Below are 15,081 nucleotides of genomic sequence, written 5' to 3'. Positions count from 1 at the left end.
GTGCAGGAACCAAATTACAAAGGACTGAAGCTATGAACGTGAATGAGAGCACATGTTGATTAAAAAGTTCAGTAGGCTCACGCTCTAATGGAAACCTATAAACAAATACATCATGATTGTAAAACATCTAAATCTACATGAGTTTTCTTTGTATGCTCTGTGGCTCACAAAATAAAACTATGCCCAACAAAAAACATCTTCCTTATGTATTCCTGCACAACCAAATGGAAACGTCGCTTTGCAGTAAGTTACACAAAGTACTATATGGAAAATATGACAATTAGTCATTAGCAAAAAAAAATAATAATAATAATCTAAATTTTTATATCATCAATGATTGACTTTTATTTGGGCTTCATATAGAGCACAATCCTACTAAAAGTAGCAAGGAAACACAAACAAAATAAACTAGACTGCACATTTAAAGCTTCAGAATTACTACATGAACAACTAAAAGACACATTTATGGTCATATGATTATGTAACACAATAAATAGATACGTAACAAATACAATAGATGAATAGAAAGACGTCACATTAATTCTGATAGCTACTCTCTAGTTATAGTGAGTATTCTTGATAACTTTACATCAATATATTTGCCATAGACTATTTTGACATAGCACAAAAACGGCTGAATATGTTTACTTGAAATTTGGCTGGATTATACAATATGATACACAGATCATGCTTTTTGGGTGCTGCTGTTAAGCAGGGTAAGTACTTTTTAAGTTTTAAGACAAACTTAATGATATCTGTCACCATGGTACTTAAATGGAATTTGACAAAATCTTGTGAAACTACCACAGTATATGGGCGAAAACTTATTTGAATATATATTAAATATATACACACTTTCCCCTACCTATTTACCACTGTAATAAAGTGGTAATAGATAGGGATCTAATACGTACCTATATCTAAGGCTTAACACAGTCAAAATTTTCTAAAAACAATGAGGCGTATTTACAAGCCCCTATCGTCACAGGAACGTCACTTTTGAAGACGTTCCTGTGCTGATACGTGGTTTAACACCGCCTTGTAAATAAGTCACTCTTTCAGGCTATATTTAGTGTTGGGCAATGGGTGTTACGGTGGGCATTGCGCTGCAACACCCATTGATTTCGGCGCTGCCCCCAATTTACATGGATGGCATAAATAGGTGGCAGCGCCAACATTAAGGCCATAAAAACCTGGCCCTTAACATGGCGAAACAAGGAGAAATGTGCAGCACACATAGAAACAGTAAAATGTCATGCATGATTGTTTATATGCAGGAAGGTGTCCTTTCCTGCACATAAACAATCAATTTAAAAATGACAAGTTGCAACTTCTCTGTGTGCTGCACAATCAGCACACATACGGTCCAGCCCTGCATTGCAAAAGTGACGGAGCGCAGCATTAAACCAAGAGCGCTAATGCTGTGCTCCTTCACTTATTTGTAAATATGCCCGGAAATGCCTAACTTTTCATTCTCTAAAAGAAGCCATTACCCAATTATATACTGACTTGTAATCGCCTTATACAATGGTATACTGCAAAGTTATCATAGTATACTCTGGCATAAAATATAACTAAGGCCTAGCTGCATTATTGGTTTCCAGTACCCGTGCCTCACTCATGGCTTTGCATGGGCAATGCAATACTTAATTCAGATTTACAAAGAAACTCAAGGCCACTGTGCATGGACCTGCGTTGATGAGTAAATCAAGAGGAATGCAAGGCAGTGCAGTTTGCTGTTTTGCGTTACTCTGCACACCATAATCTACCTTGCTGCTAACCTTTACAAACATCTGTATACCACTCCACTGTAGCTATTCCACTATATGCTAAATCACTCTACGCTTCTCCAATGTATGAGACACCACTCTATGCTACTCTACTCTGTGCTATTACACTGTATGCAATTCCACTGTACACCACTCTATTCTATGTCACTCCACTGTATGGCACTCGACTGGATGCTACTCCACTATTCGCTATTCCACTCTACGCCATTCTACTGTATGCTACTTTACTCTACTCTAGTCCCCTGTATGCTGCTCCACTCAACAACACTCCAATCTATGCTATTCCACTGTATGCACTCCACTATATGCTCCCCACGTTATGCCACTCCAGTGAAATTCTTTTTTTGGCACCTCTCTGTCCTCCATCAGGTCCACTTGTTTGCCAGATGGTTCCATCCCACCTATATCTCATACAGACACAGCCAGGAACCTGGGAGTTAAGTTTGACAGGTGCCCAGATTATCGCTGTGACTGGTATGTGATTTTGTATAATAAGGGTGTTGAAAAAAATTCTGTCTTTCCTTCTCTGCCAGGAAAACATTTATCCAGGGTCTCATAACATCTTGCCTCGATTATGCTAATGCCTTATATCTTGGCCTACCAGAATATCCCGTCCATAGATTGCAAGTGGTACAAAACGCTGCAGCATGTCTCCTACTGAATCTACCAAAGAGAGCGAGGATCTTGAGCCATCCTCTTCTTTAAACTGGCTACCAGTGAGGAAGAGAATCCTGTTTGAAGTCACACAAAGCATAGTGTGAAAGGGGGCCTTATTTACAAGGCAGAGTTAAACCACGTTAAGTGGCTTAACGCTGTCTTGGAAATAAGGCGAGGCCGCTATTACCACCACAACGTTACTGAAAGTGAGGTTGTGATGTCGATAGGGGCTTGTACACATGCCCCCTAGTTCCTATATCTGATCCATGCTCCATTGCAGTTGGCCTGAACTTATTCAGTCCAGCACTAGCAGATAACTGCAAATGGCGCTTTGAACATTTTGGAAGTATCTTCAGTAGAAATGTTGAGCATTCATAATTCCAGTGCTACTGATTGGATTTTTGCTGGTTCAGTATTATTTTATGTAATAATATTTATTTTATTTCTCTAAATTTGTTGGGTATTTTGTCTTGTGTTGTGTTTTCACTTTATTACTATTTAAGTGCTGCATACATATTTTACACATTGCCTCTAAGGTAAGCATGGCTGCTCTTGTGCCAAGCAACCAGAGGGTTAGTCACAGGTTTACTTATTGAATTATGTGGTTCATCCTGCCAAGGATTATGTTTATTGCTTTAGTTGGGCTTCCCCCCACATCTAAAAACACAATTCCTTTCTGTCCATTTTCTGACTCTGAATCTGATCTAACCTCAATTCTAAATCTGCATTGCAATTTTGCTCATTTATCTGCTGGTCCACTTGCTCCCAAATTTTTCTTCAAACATGTTTTCTGTTGTCAATGAATTGCACAATCCAGTGTGTCATTCCACCCCAAACTCTTGTCAGGCCCCTGTCAAATGATTGCGGATTTCTTTCATACTAAGATTTTAAAGATCTTAGAGTCCATAGGTAATAGCAGCACCCCTCCATTGGATCTTGATGAGGTTCCCTCCAGAACTCTGTTTACAAATGTTATGCATGTTTTTTTAGCCGTAGATGCTGCTAGTTTTTTGTGACAGTAAATACACAGGCTCTCCTTGTGATCCTCTCCCTCCTTTGCTGCCTATACTCTTTGCACTCTTTCATCAAGACTGGCTGAGTTCTGGTATTAATGAGTCCCTACTGCCAGAAATGTCTATGAAACCTTGAAACAAGGGTATTTGTTGCCTCTTCTGAAGAATGCCACTCTGGTTTTAGATAGTCATGGAAACTATCATCCTTTTCATGACTCCCTTACCTGACCAAGATGCTGGAGAAGTCAGATATCCGAGGAAATTGAAACTAACCACGTTCTTTGTCTTCGCCACATGGGTTTCCAACCTGGCTGTGCACAGGGCTTACAGTCCTTACAGTGGTAGGCAAACAGTAATGGTATTAATATTCTAATATTCAAACTGTTTTATTTTGTTGGATTTACCTGAGACTTTTAAAAAGATCAACCTCTCAATTTATCTACTGAGTTGGAAAGATTTTGAGGTTGTCAATTTCCTTTCCAACCAGTCATGCAGAAGTGGGCTTTCCTCTTTCACCTCTTTCTCCAGCCCTTGTTTCTGTTCTTGAGGGCTCAGTTCCCTCTCCATTACTTTTCAAATAATGTATGTCATCTATCTCTGTGAAAAGAACCTATGGTTTCGGAATACTTTTATATGATTATGATCATAATCATATTAATATTTGGATAACCGGCAATGAATATCAATGTACAATCCAGCTACAGAATTGCCTCACTAAAGCACATAATTTGGCGGCACATTTACTATTAATTCATGCAACACGGTGCAAGAAGGAAGCTTTCTGCGCTGCGTGCCATGAAAGGGAGAAAGCAGAAATGCTCAATATTTACAAAGATATAGCTCAATCCTGCTCTATCGTTTCACTGGTGAACTGTGTGCAGCCTAGTGCCAACGCAAGCACCTTTGCACCATTGTGCAAGTGTGCCTTTGTTACAGGAAGGTTTGTTTTAGTGCAGGAAGTGACACCTTCCTGTGCAAAAATATACCAAAGATGCATTTTACCCTTTCTTTTTGTGATGTGGAATGCATCACACGTAGACAGAGGAAATGATGAGGAGAAAAACAAAAATTCTCCCAGGTAAACCATCATCTGAGAGGCGTACCGATTTGCTGCAACCCAAAGTTTACAAACGTACACATCTGGAATTGAATTAAAATCCCTGAGTTGATGCACAGGAACACCCATGCACTACCTATGAAATTCCTCCTAGCTCAAATTGTAAAGCCACCCCTAGTCTAGCTTAAAATTCTGAAATAAATAATTGCGCTGCTTGCATAACCTTGTGTGATGCTAGGACAAAGCATCTCCTTAATAAACCTTGCCCTTGAAGTCTTTGAATCAGTTTAAATAGAATGGGGAGAAGACAGAAAATCTATGTCCAGCCATTCCATCACCTTTTTGGGTTCTGCTATTCTGGCCTTACATCCTTGGTCCTCAACCTGCACCAGTGCTTATTGTACAAAATGTGGGCATTAAAATCAATAGTTCATTGACTGTATCAGAGCAAATGTCATCAGTGGTAAAGTCCTGCTTTTCACACGTCCATTATTTGGAGAGTGTTCTCCATCTTTTTATGGTACCCCAGACACTGCAGACCATCAATGCCTTTATTTCAATGTGCTTGGACAATTGCAAGCCACCTGCAATAGCTTCTTATGAAGCAGGGTACATTGTTTAAATGCATGTGTCTTGTCCACAAGTCTGTTTACAAACCACAGTGTACCCCATTGCATACCAGCTTGTCCTGGGACCGTCCTAATCATTTTTGAGATCCTTTAATGATTATTGAATGCGCCTCCAGCCCTCTACCAGACTGTTATTGGTAGGGCCTTGTCTTTGGCAGCAGCCAGGCACTGGAATGCTCTTCTTGTTTCTCTCTGGCCGGAGCCTCACCTGTTGCCATTTTGATATATACATTAAAAACCTGGCTCTTCCCTAAAATTCATTAAGTTGCACTTTGAATCTGCTGCTTTTTCTGTGTGCCTGTGTCATCATTGGGTGCTGTCCAGTGCCAATAAACCCTGTTTGGGTGAAAGATGCACTATACAAAACTCAAAAATAAAATACAAAATAAAAAAACACATTTTGATCAACGGATGCCAAAGCTTTTAAGGGTACACAAATAAAGTGTTCCTAATAAGTGTGGCATAGCCTTTCTTAATACATCAATAAAATATGGGACATTTGCTGCACAGGTGTTAGAATGAGCATGAAATCAGTTTTGCATAATTTCAAAGTCAAATCCTAAGCTGTGCCAAGGACGATGCCAGCTGTAACTTAAACCAGGGGAGGCTGCAGGTGTGGGGAGTCCATGGAAAGTATATCTGTTCCTGACAGTCATTGATCACTTTTGGTGAAAGCCTCACGGTGTTTCAGATATTTTCAAGTGATCTAGAAAAAAGACACCAAATAGAGCCTGCACATAACATTTTGTTTTTGATTCTCATGTCATTAGTGGATGTGTTTGGAATACTTACTAGTGGCTTAATTGTAGCTGTCAATCTTCTATACTTGACTAAAGTCAGATGTTTGAACACTTATGACCTGTTTTTAATGGTACTAGGGATCTCATGCTTTTGTTTTCAATGTACACTGTTAGTAAACATATTTGTTTCTGTGTTATCGAGAGAGATTTTTAATTTAAATTTTCCACGAATCCTATCATATTTCTACTTCTATTGTGGACCAGCCTCTCAAGCTGTTGTGTTACTCCCTGTCTCTGTGTCTTCTAATGTCTGACAATTGTGGACTTCACCGCCTCTTCTTCTGGTTAAAACAGAGCACAACGCAGCAAGCAACATTTCTGCACTGAGATTTGTGAATGGGGAAAGGGCAGGAATGCGTCATATTTAACATTATATGGCTCATTTCTGTTCATTCCTAGCACTGAGGCACAAAAGGCTGCCTAGTGCCAAAGCAGGCACCCTTATATCATGGTGCAAGGGTGCCTTGCAGTGTGGCACTCTCCCGCTACAGACCTAACTCTGCTCGCCCACGGACCCGGACATTCAGGTCCGTGGACGAGCAGAGTTAGGTCTGTAGTGGGAGAGTGCCAAACCGGAAATCCTACCGGCATCATTAACCCCCCTCCCCTACCCATGACATGAAGTCAGTCTCGGCTTCACAGTCCTGTGGCCTTTGGAAATCCCAGAAGGCCGCGTTGGTAAAATCGTGAGTTTTACCTGCCATACATTTCCACAGGTCAGGATACGCCTCAGAGAGCGTATATCGCTGTGTAGCTCTGGTCCTGATGAATGCTTAGCATAATTGCACATAAAAGCCGAAACATGTCGACCACCTTTCACTTTTTATACAAAACCAAATGGGTCTGGTCAACCTAACAAGCCAGCTTACGTCCGTCTCACCTGCTTTTAACGATTTCTGGTTTTCCACCATTAAAATCACTTTTGGATAACACCAGCCATCTTTTAAACTTGCACTACTTTTGCACTTACACTCTCTCACAAAAAACCCAGCTCTGCTGTAATTCAGGTGTCGTGACACACCAGGGTGGCAGTCGGCCTCTCTGGTGGGAACCCAACGATGAAGCATGTCACCAACTAGGTTGGTGAGTGAGGGTTCTTTTAAATAAAGAGGTTTTTCCTTGTGCTGTTCATTCCTTTAGTGTTCTTTTCTTTAGAATTCTTCAGTCACTCTTCTGTTCTTATCGAGTATACTCATCAGGGGGAATAAGAGTAATTCTCCCTTTCTCTCCTGTTGTTAATATAGACATCACAAAAGTGACATGCATCATAGCTGAGTTCAAAAGTTCAAAACATTTGATGTTCAGGAATATAGAGACAGCTCTCCCCCTACTCCAAAAAGTGAAACATTTCAAGTTTCCCACCTGCTCTGATTTACAACTCACACATTTCCTTCTGTAATCATCCAAGGTCTGGAAATCTTCAGAGGCCTGACCACCGTTGCGGAAAGCACAACGGGAGTCCAACTGCTTCTGCCTCCTGAAACGGGAACGGAATAACAAGCACAGAGAGATGGGTTGGGTGCATTTTATATGCGAGCCCCACCCAAGATGTCCACCACTTTCTGCAACTTTCCCTGAGAGGAGGGACTTTCTCGGAAGATAGGCCTTCCCTATAAGCCCGTAACAGTAAAACAAAACAACAAGAGAATGGAACACACGATGTTAAGATAGCAGCCGCTCTACTCCCACCACACTGAAATGTTCCATGTCTAGCTGCAACCAGACTAGCTTAGGTCTGCCTTACGACTGAGGAACAAGTGGAGTAATCACCATGCAGTTTGCCACAGGGAGAACATGCCACAGAGCACATTTATAATATGCAGCAGTTGCCTCCAGAACTACCACCAGACGATCTTTGTAGACTGGCAGTAGTGCCCCTAGAGCCGCAGCCCATTGCCATGATACATAGGAAGTGCAAACCACTCCTCCCCCTGCCCTGAGAGCAGCCACACCCTACAAAGATGCCTCAACTGGAAAACACAAGTTGTTATCATTTCATTTTTCGTTTTTTTACTCTGCATAATGCAGAGCGGTAACGCTCCTCTGCCTTAGCAGAGGAGCTGCCATGGGTGAAAGGACATGAACATTTTCTGAAGTATTAGATAATGTTTTTGTATTCTTCCTGCCTATTTTTCTTCAGATTGCTTCCATGACACTGATCCTCATGTTCCGCTACAGACATGCTCGATGGATGAAGGCGAACGCATCAGCATTCAGTCAACAATGCCTGGATTCTCATATAGGTGCAACCAAAATGGTAGGATCTCTGCTACTGTTTTGTGCTTCATTTTTACTAGCTGAGTGTGTCACACTATTTTTACCCATTAACTCCTTCCATGCTCGTGACGGAACCACTCCGTCACGAGCCACGGGCGGGCTGTGCTCATGTCGGAGTGGTTCCGTCATGCCGCGGCAGCTCCGCCCACGCGGCACTGATTCCCCGCCTGTGCGGGCGAATTAGTGAGTGGGCGGAGCCGTGATGGAACCACTCCATCATAAGCACAGCGTGCCCGTGACGGAGTAGTTCCGTCACAAGCATGGCGGCGGCGCCGCTCTCCCCCGCAGCGCCGCAGCAGAATTACCGCCGCGGCCAAGGGGTTAAGTGGGCAGATTATGTTTTTGAGACATTCTTTAGACTTTCTACCCCTCAACAATTCGTCATCTTGATTTAAAGAAACAGAAAATTGAAGCAAGCTCCGTCGAACACCTCGAAGGAAGTGAAAAAATGATCTGGAGCAAATATTTGTAAGACATACTTGATCTCCTTGATCCAATTCCTATGTCAAAATAATATGCAATTACAAAGCACATATTTTATTTACTTCCTTTTGTGTACACTCTAGTTGATAAATTGTAGTACTTTTCAAATGAATCAATTTGTACTCTGAATGTGAGCCAATAACTGCAATTCAAAACAAATTGTTTTAAATAATGGAGAAAAATTCATTCGTTTTCACATTTAGAACAAATGTTTAGTGCTCACAATAGCATAGTAAAGATTTCATAAAAGAGAGATTGAGCTCCTAGGTGCTGCCAATTTTTGGTTCAGACCCTAATAAACATTTTAAAATTACTGAAATGTTCCACCATTGCTGTCCACTAGAATATTGTATAATACACATGCATTGTTAACAATATTAATGCACACACAATGATAATGAATAATATGAAATGTTGTATTATGCAATTATGCATCATGTTGTTCTTTAGACAGCCACTCTGTGACAAAATGTCTATGAAAATGTCCCAAACCTCATGAAAATACATGAAGATGTCATGTGAGCCCATATCTCATCAGAAAAAAAGTAATGCAATGCACTGGCAGGAAACTGGTAGTAGCAGAAAATATCTCTTTGTGAGATAAGATCAACTCAATCCTGTCTTCTGCTGGTACAGTGCATGATTCAATAAACATGAGGTATGTACTTGAATTAAAATATCAAACAAGACATAGGCAAACCTCACTTAATGCCAATCATATCATTTAATATGATTTTCTTGAAATTTCACAAAGTTTTGCAGAAAAAAGGATATGATTTTGCACACGCTCCTGCCCAGGTAAGATGTACATTGTGAGCCTGTGAATTTAACTTTCGCTGCCCTAGTAATGGGCCATGTTATCACTTCTTAGCAGAGCTGGAGTTTTAGGACTGGACGTTACCAACTCTTTGTGGGTGACAATACCATTTCTTCGTAGCAGGATGCATTACTAATTGAAACTAGGAGCACCTCTCAGCAGGGCTAATATACAATCAACGGGCACTACAAATACTTCTCACCAGGACTTCTGCTCCAGTAATGGAGACTACCACCACTTCTTAGCAGAGGTTCTATACCTGTAATGGACACATCTGTATTGGACAAAAGCAAAACTTCACAGCAGGGTGGCTCTGCTAGTAAGTGGTAGTACCAGCATTTCGTACATTGCCTGACACAAATTAAAGGATAATACCAAACCTTCTCAGTGAGGGCTACACAAAAAGAATCCCAATTAGGTAATTGGAATTTCCAATATATGAAACTCCTGGAGAGGGAAACATCCTTTACAACGCAACATTTACCACGCAGTGCCTTTACGACGCAACTTTTACAACGCAAACCATTACAACGCATTGCGCTGGGGGGCGCTCTAGGATAGGGAATAGGTTTAATTTACTATCCAACACCTTCCTTACTATCCACGGGGACTGGAGTTGGAATAGTAAATTAAACTATTCACTATCGAGCGCCCCAAAGCACTATGCGTTGTAAAGGCATGCGTTGTAAAAACCGCATTGTAAAGGCATGCGTGGTAAAAGCATGCGTTGTAGTGTCATACATGCCCTGGAGATCACATACCAATCCTAGGGGGTCGCAAATCAACCTACCTCATTAATATTAATGAGGTAGATCACAATGTCAGTGATTGCTTTTAATTAAAGCAATCAATTTAATAAATGCACCTTGTTTTCCTTAATGGAAAACAAGTTGTGTTTAAAAAAATGGAAAGTTTTCTTTTCCATGGGACCACTGCCTGCTCTTAAAAAACGTTTTTACAACCATTCTCAAAGGGGAAGGGGTCTGTGGAGACCCCTTCCTATCTGCGAATGGGTTACAAGCTACTTAAAGTAGGTGGTAAAATGTGAATGCCATACATACCATCAGGATTCGCTCTATGGAAGGGACGCCCTAAACACGCCACTTCCAAATACCGAATCGTCAACCCGTTTTGCGATTCGGTAAAAGGTTACTGAATCACAAAATGGGGTTTGGCACATGAGAAATGCCGTTTTGTGGTTGCAATTGAGACAATTTTGTGAATCTGCCCGTTTGCGGGCGTAAATTTAGTTGATACATGTGGCCCTATATGCTAATATTGCACAGTACTAGTTAATAGCATGGTTGGCACCCATTTAATGAATAGTACACCATGCCATGAAGAGGCTGGTTCTGAGTACATACAGGATCATGTTAAGCTACCACCCCTTTTATTATGACACAGAATTTGCAAAAACCCAGAAGCCTACTTATGCAGAACAATCTCATAGGATTATCTGAATCTGGACAATTTTTTAGGCACCCCCCCAGGATTAAATGCATAAAGAGGAGTTTTGAAAGGCTTGCAGTCCCGATATTTAACTCTAATCTGGACAGCTTAATGACCATCCCACTAACTCAAACTTAAGCTTGTTTTAATTAAAAAGCACAAAGGCTATGGACAGAAACTAGAGTTGTTGGGGAAGGAAACCCCCCAGGGCCCTGCATGCATGCCCGGCACTTTATTTGCAGATAAATGCAATTGAGAGGCAGAAGTTCCTACTGACAAGGTTTAGTCTCCTAACCATATACTTCCTGATTTGCCTTCCTAGTAGAAGGCACGTGGTTTTCGTCTCTCGCCCGCTGTCATTGTGAAGTCCCAGCAGAACAAAGCACTATGCACTTTTTGCTTTTTGGACATTCTACACTACACAAAGAAGGTGGTTCCTTCACCCAATATTACGAGTACTAGAAACCAGATCTCAGGCTGTGGCTTTTGCTTATTTGCACTGTTTGGAAAATGAAACTGTTATTTATGCTGTTTTATACTGTTTTAAATGACATCTTAAGTGCTATAAAGGTACAATCTAATTATTGAATGTTCTTTTTGTCATACTGATATTTTTAATACTGATTTTAGTGATGTTAACACATTTGTTTCATTGTATAGTGTATTATACTGTATTTGTCTTCTTGTTGGGGCTTTTATGGCTCAGTAGAGCCACATAAAGTATCTCGACTGACTGAATAGTACAGAAACATCTCAGCAGCAGGTGACTATTGTGCTACTAGATAATTTAATCTAACCACCAAGTCAGCAATTAGACATATCTTAAATATGTGACTTTTCATAGTCTTTGAATACCACAGTCAGTATAAAGGAAACGTAGAAGATCTGAGCAATAGCCCCCTTTGTACAACCATCTGCTTTTGTTCATATGTAATATGATTTCTATGAGGCATCAGAGCAGAAAACAATGCAACATCTCTTTTCCAATCAAGCTTCACTTATGATGCTGGTTTAATGTCATTAATAGTAATTTCACAATGATTGTGGCTACCTTAATCGTATTCGCTTAAAATAAGAATCCACTTTGGTTGCTGGACATTGTCGTCTTCAGCACAATGTTCGCATTGTCATTGATTTGTAGCCAGAACCAACAGTGAATCTGGAGATTTGTCATCAACATTATAAATGGTCTGCCTGCTTCTCATTGTCTTACTGCCAAGCAGACCTACATGTTTCGGTCCAGACACCCCACCAAATGTGTGGGCAAGGACACTGCTGCAGGCACAAGGAGTAAGCTCATCCCTATGAGCAGAGTGTTGACTCTCTGCATGATCACCAGCTATCAGTCTAGGCACCTGCCCTTATTGTGTCATGCAGACCTACACCAGGCACAGCTGAGATGCTTTCAGCATAACTGAACTTCAGTCCCTAATATCCGTACCGCCAGAAGGGGTTTATGGGATGTTTGGAACCAATGCCAGCCTTACTCGTTATCCATCTGATGGAAATTGAATTTCATGCATTTATTTTAGATCGTTTTTCTTTTGCTCTCACAATTGTGTGCAGATGTGGATGGGAGCCAGAAAAGGACAGGGGTCAATTTTACATTAAAGATGGATATTTTAACTTTTTTAGTTTCACTTCCAAACTATGTGGGGGGCAGAGGGAGGGGCACCATGTAACATATTGCCAGGGTCAATACTGAATAAAAGGTGTCTATTTTCACTAAAATGTAATGCTTTTTATACTTCATATGGGATTGGATTCCTTAATGTAACTGCTTTCCAGTGTTTTTAAAATGTTGATGTTCCATCAGCAAAATGTGACTACTCTAACATATACTTTCAATTTATACAGAATATGAGGAGATGACCAGGTATGATTTCAGGCGCACAACAAGAGTATGACACACAGTAATAAACACACAATAAAGAGAGGTGCTTCAAAGAAAGGCAGGGAAGGTCACCCCTCTTCCCTACAAACCTAGAATTCTAGTTCCAGGTATAACAATTTTAACAATTCCTTGCTGAGCACTCCAGATATCCACAGTATATATATCACGGTAAAGTATCAATCCAGATCTTAATTAAATGTCCAAAACTTTTCGGTCAGCAGATTATATCCAAATTTAGTCCATTAAGACAGAGTCACTCCAAATGAGACACCGAGGTATGTAGTTGGTCACAGCATCGATCCAATTTTATTTCATACTTCTCCCATCAATCAATATTGTAATTATGGCAGCCAACGCGTGTTTCGTCAGGCATTCATATCATGCTTTCGACTTCTTCAGGGCTGCAAGCCAAGAAGACAGTAGTAAAACTCTATTAGCAAGTAAAATACTTGAAAGCATCATTAGAAAGGTTTACAAAGAGTAAAGTCACCACCTACGTGCAAGACATAGTACTTACATTACTGTGGGTTTGATAATAAAAAGCACCCGAGTAAAGTTGTGCATACCAAGGTGTCGTTAATAAACATGAAAGGACCCAAAGTCCCACATAAGTCAGAAATACGTAAGTTTTATCGTTATTTACCGAAATGAATTATCTTTCTGCCGGATAGAACTAAAGTTTCCAATAATATAACCAAAATCGGGATCTGAAACGATAGGAAGCCATCCTCAGTTTCGCATCTACTGCAGAATCACAATATCCGACATATGGAATAATATACTCACTCTGCTAGTTCAAAACCAAAACGTGTATAATTCTCCACTGGCATATATCAAGAAATTACTGAGTCCAGGCTCCAGTATTGCACACTAAAAACGTCATATAACTCCTGTGATAAAATAAGTATATTATCCACAATAAGAATACCCTCTGTAACAATATTGAGGTTTTATCTAACCAAGTAAATAGCGGCCGTAGTTTCACTCACCTCGAAAATCTATTTCTCATATCTATATAACGTCACTGATCTTCTTGTCAATTTCAAACGCTCACCGCGTTATGTCCAGGCGAACACGGGTACGTGTCAGTCTACCCATATGCAAGACAAAGAAAAAGAAAGAAATGTTCCCTGCTTAGATTCTGTAAACGTAACTACAGGAGACTTAAAGTCTCTATTTAATTAAAACTTACCGCTCATTGCAAGCATGTACGCTCACTCCGGTCTCCGGCTCCGGCTCACTCCGGTCTCCGGCCACATCTATTTCATTCAAGTCATCCTTTACCCATTAAGGGGGATATTTACATGACCCTATCACCACCTCTTGTTGTTAAATATTTTGTCCACCCTAAGCGTGGAAGGGTATACTCAGATGTGAGTCCCTTGCTCATTGCACCATCAGGATTCAAGCAAGCCGGGCCGACGACAGCTGAAATGCCAGAAACCGGTCCCCGGAAGCTTGTTTCCTTCCCAGTTTAAGAATTGGCTTGGTAGTTTGGTTTGCCCTGTTCCCATCATGCACTGGGACAGGAACAGACTAATTTGCATATAGCCAGGTTCTGAACTGGGATGGTGCAGTGAGCTAAAAAACGGTGTTGGATCTAGCCCTGATCTCTTGACTGGGTGAGAGTATTCTGCTTAATTCAGAAACTCTGTCCATCACCACCTCTTGTTGTTAAATATTTTGTCCACCCTAAGCGTGGAAGGGTATACTCAGATGTGAGTCCCTTGCTCATTGCACCATCAGGATTCAAGCAAGCCGGGCCGACGACAGCTGAAATGCCAGAAACCGGTCCCCGGAAGCTTGTTTCCTTCCCAGTTTAAGAATTGGCTTGGTAGTTTGGTGTGACCTGTTCCCATCATGCACTGGGACAGGAACAGACTAATTTGCATATAGCCAGGTTCTGAACTGGGATGGTGCAGTGAGCTAAAAAACGGTGTTGGATCTAGCCCTGATCTCTTGACTGGGTGAGAGTATTCTGCTTAATTCAGAAACTCTGTCCATCACCACCTCTTGTTGTTAAATATTTTGTCCACCCTAAGCGTGGAAGGGTATACTCAGATGTGAGTCCCTTGCTCATTGCACCATTAGGATTCAAGCAAGCCGGGCCGACGACGGCTGAAATGCCAGAAACCGGTCCCCGGAAGCTTGATTCCTTCCCAGTTTAAGAATTGGCTTGGTAGTTTGGTTTGCCCTGTTCCCATCATGCACTGGG

The sequence above is a fragment of the Lissotriton helveticus genome, chromosome 11 (genome assembly GCF_964261635.1).
Source record: "Lissotriton helveticus chromosome 11, aLisHel1.1, whole genome shotgun sequence".
Taxonomy (NCBI): Eukaryota; Metazoa; Chordata; class Amphibia; order Caudata; family Salamandridae; genus Lissotriton; species Lissotriton helveticus.
Note: the sequence above shows the minus strand (reverse complement) of the source record.